Below are 4,184 nucleotides of genomic sequence, written 5' to 3'. Positions count from 1 at the left end.
GGAAGAACTTAGGTGGGTTATTTTTAATAGGGATTTTGATTTTTAACTTCTGTTTTTAAATTAATTGCACTGATTTATTTATTTGAGAATGGAGGAACAGAATATAAGGAAATAGGGTACTTGATTTTTGTCCATTTCTCTGCTGGTGATGACAGCAATTTGAACTGTTCATATATTCTAAGATGAGTGATGCTTAATGATGGGATATTAGTCTAAGAGCTTTTACTGTGTTTACCCTAAAGATTAACCTCATTGAAATGAGGTTCTTATTTTCATATTTGTTTCCAACATTTAATGCTGCTAACTGAAACGTGCTTTCTTCACAGACCACAGTAATGCTCAATTGTTACATGCGCCCATTGTGCGGGATCACACACCTTTTCTTTTGATGCAGTGGGTAATTTGATTTTTTTGGTTTTGGTACTCATATTAGAGATCGCCTTTTTATCTTTCTGGTTAATTTAGATCAAATTTCTGAGAAGATTAAGAATTGCATGAAGGAAAATGTAGAACTTGCAGAAACAAGATGCATTTTTAACAGAAGGTACAATCATCCCCCAATTTTTTCATTTTTATGGTTTCACGTGGAATGATGTCCACTTCCAGGTCACTGATTTTGCCATCTCCTCTTTCATCCTAGTGCCCCTTTCATTCCATTCTATACCAGGCCGAATTTAAAGCAAGCATCACATATGTAAAGTATTGCTTCCTTTATTTCCATAATGACTTACCCACGGGAGATCGGTTTTGCTGTCACCATAATTAATGTTTTGAATTCTGAATCCTCTATTATATATTTGTGTAGATCAATGAAGCAAAGAAATGTACTCAAGATACCATGTGGCCAAAGAAGCTTCCCTCTTATGGAGCCCATAGACTTAAGGTAAAAAAAAAAAAAAAAAATCCTTATTTGTCCTGGATTACACTCTCAAAACAGAGGTAAAAGTAACGAGTATGTGTTCCTTTTGTCTGTATGTTCCGTTGAAGAATGACCTGGACACACTTGCGAGCGCTAATGCAATCCTTAGTGACCTCATTCAAAGTGTGCATGCTCAGTTGTAATGTGAGAGAGATCAGAATGTCATAGTCTCATGACTGCCATATGTCTATCGTTGTAAAACTCTAGATATTGGGTAGGAAATATCTGGAGAAAAACTGAGGTGCACCCTGATGGTATCTTGCTGCAGACAAGATGGGAGGTAATGGCTGGCAGGTGACTGGGGGGGTGCCAGCAGTCGCAAATCCTGTGAACTAAGTTTTCCTTCCTTTCCTTCTTTTCTTTTCTCTTCTCTTCCCCTCCCCCTCCCTTCCCTTTCCCTTTCCTTCCTTCCTCGCCACCTCCCAGCTAAAATCCTTTTCCAGGAGACAACATCCTGACAGTGGAGCAATTCAGATCATTGTTTTTGTTGTTCAGCATGGTTTGCATTCTTCTCAACTAGTGTCTTTGAGGTAGGTGGCACGAGTTCCCTCGGGAACTGTACGAAATGTCCAGTAGTTAATAGCACAGTGTTAATGACACCATGTCCCGGAGAGGTGTCTCTAAGACAGTGTCATGGCCCCAGGCTTGAACTGAAAATTCAGGGCTCTCAAGAGAACCTAGACAAGTCAGGAAGCCCTGCTTCATCCTTATGCGTTTAGTAGTGATGAGCTGGTCAGGCCTGGTTTCCTACATGGTAATGAAATACGCTTATGCCATCCCAATCACCGGGGCCTGGGCGGACACATAGTGCATCTCATATGTGCTTTTTATATTTATTTGATGTATTGATGAGTAGCAATAGGGAGCTGTGAAGAGCAGCTCAGAGCTACTGAAGACTTGCCAGCAGGCTGAAGTTTGAGTGGTTTTAGGCCCTTACTGGGGGGCGGGGGCATCAATTCATCCCTGCGATTGGGTTTGTGGATGTTGCGTTCATGGGGACGGTATGTGGGGACATTCGAGTCCTGCCTTCAGATTCCTGGGAAGGAAGAATGTCAGAATTCCACATGGGCTATCAGGTATAGATGTTTCCTTTCCCTCTTAGGAAGCTGGGACTGAAAGAATGTGAGCAGGGGGCAGGGGAGAAACTGAAATTAGTTGCAGAAAACATAGGGAACCACAAGGGAGTTCAGCTCCTAACCCCAGTGGTGAACGCTGGTGGATGATTCTGAAACTGGGTATGGTGTTTAGTCCAAGCTCACACACAAATAACCACCACTGTTCAGAAGATACTTAGAGATTTGATATGTGAAAAAACATTTTCCAGATGTTCAGTTGAAAATATTCAACAGTTAAGTTACCAAAGGTTTCCTGATCCCCAATGCTGGCCAGACTATGTGGAACTGTGGTTCCCAGACATGCTTCTGGAGGTGGTAGAAATGATTATAAACCTTAAGAAGCAGTTTGGTGTAGGACAAATCACATCAACAAAAAGGACCGTGCCATTTTAGAGACCCACTTGTTGTAGCCCGGAGAAACACGAGAAGGATATGAGGAAAAGGAGAATCAAACTTTATGATGAAAGATACTCATTGCAGAATAAACTAGGGAGCTGTCATGACTGGTGAGGAGACCTTATCAGCTCAGATCCCCACAAGCATTAAATATTGAATACAAAATGACTTAGCAACCGCTTCGAGCCTACCGTATTTTGATAATTATGTGAAATATGTCTTATATGATTGCAAAATGTATATGAGAGTTCAGTTCTCATAACAGGAACCTGGGCAGACTAAAAAGCCCTACTCCACATTGTGCTCCACCTGATGAAAGCATTTGTCACTCACAGGAACACAAAAGAAGAGATGTAAGAACAGCTGCAGCAGCAAGAGCTCCCCCTTTCAGACACCAGGGAGCCCACAAGATCTGCCCAGTGTTTTCTCAATCCTTCAGCACCTAATGCAGAGGATCAAAGGCCCACTGAATCTCTGCGTGTGGGTTTTTGACTGATGTGCTGACTCTTTCAGATCACTCTTCAGGAGAAGGTGGCTCGGGACAACTGGGTAAGAATGTTTTTCTCTCCTCCTCTTGTGCGCGCTCTGCCCCAGCTGAACGTGGGTGTGTTTCTCTCCCACATCTCGGGGCTCCTGATCTGGATGGGGTGATGGTGGGGTGGAGCAGAGCAGGGAGGTTGCCCACTTGAAACACCAGTACAGGAGTTTGACATACTTCGGTTAAGGGCGTTGTGAGGTTTCTAGGGAGAAGCTGTTTCTTGTCCAGGGGAAGCCTGGGTGTGGTATTTCTTAGTGAAATTGATTCATCTCCATCTTCCAAGACCGGAAGAAATCCAAAGACAGAGGCCACCAGAGGAATCGAGGAGGCAGAAACCAGTGCCAGGAGAATGTGACAAGGACATTCCTCCGTGGACAGGTAAGGAGCACGATGTGAAATGCAGCAGTTTAATTTCTGCTGCAACATCCCCTCGATTGGCTTCTTGTTCCAGTGGGCAACTGCTGTGTCTCCTGGAAATAATCACAAGAGGTTACTAGAGGAAACAGGTGGTCTCGCAGAGGTGACAGGACTCTGTTTCCTCAGAAGTCCCCAGGCAGCAGGGCTCTTTGGGTCTGTCCCTTGTGAGTGGTGGAGCTCACGCCCCGCTGCTGACTGTCCCCCTCTCCCCCAAGCAACCTCTCTGTTACACTTAACTTGAGAGTGGGTGTGAGAACAGACATGGATCAGGGCCCCTTCCACCTTGACACAATGTTGAAGTCTGTGTTTTTCTTTGATTTGAGAAAAATAACATGAATAGAATTAGAGATGAGAGGCTGTATGTCCTGGTAAGCTTTCTTGATTTGTCTTTGCGGATAAATATTCCATAGACAATCTGCTTTAAGAAAGCAGACATTTCTTTCCTCTTTATGGAGATCCTTTTCCTTTTCAAAAAAAATTTTGTATTGTCAACTACAGTTCCCCAATAGGGAAATGAATCCTTGTGTAATTTCAGTCCTCTACTGTTATTTTATTAGGTAGTGTCATGCTAAAACTTTACAAGAAATTCCACGTAGAGACTAATACTATAGTAATGAGGAACGATGAATTCTTTGAGGTAATTTCTGGTCATGAATACTTACATCTTCCCCTGTCAGATACATAGAGCAGATAATATACAGTAAAACACCTGAATAACCCACCCACAGCTTGTAGAAAGGACAGGTGCTGTCTGTGCTGATGGCTTACTGCCTGAGGCATGGGTAATTTTTAATCTGAT

General features: G+C 43.0%; 1 long non-coding RNA gene across 1 annotated transcript; it reads left to right on the top strand.

Annotated features, from left to right (window-relative positions):
- The first annotated feature begins 800 nt into the window (after positions 1-800).
- Positions 801-3,348, top strand: LOC141372282 (uncharacterized). The gene is made up of 4 exons (XR_012377522.1): positions 801-883; positions 1,346-1,449; positions 2,766-2,979; positions 3,252-3,348. It is a non-coding gene; the product is annotated as an uncharacterized lncRNA (long non-coding RNA).
- Positions 3,349-4,184: the final 836 nt, after the last annotated feature.

Source organism: Callorhinus ursinus, unplaced genomic scaffold, assembly GCF_003265705.2.
Source record: "Callorhinus ursinus isolate GAN/ISIS: 27379988/994484 unplaced genomic scaffold, GSC_fseal_2.0 scaffold4397, whole genome shotgun sequence".
Lineage (NCBI taxonomy): Eukaryota > Metazoa > Chordata > Mammalia > Carnivora > Otariidae > Callorhinus > Callorhinus ursinus.
This window is presented reverse-complemented; position numbering and strand designations above follow the sequence as displayed.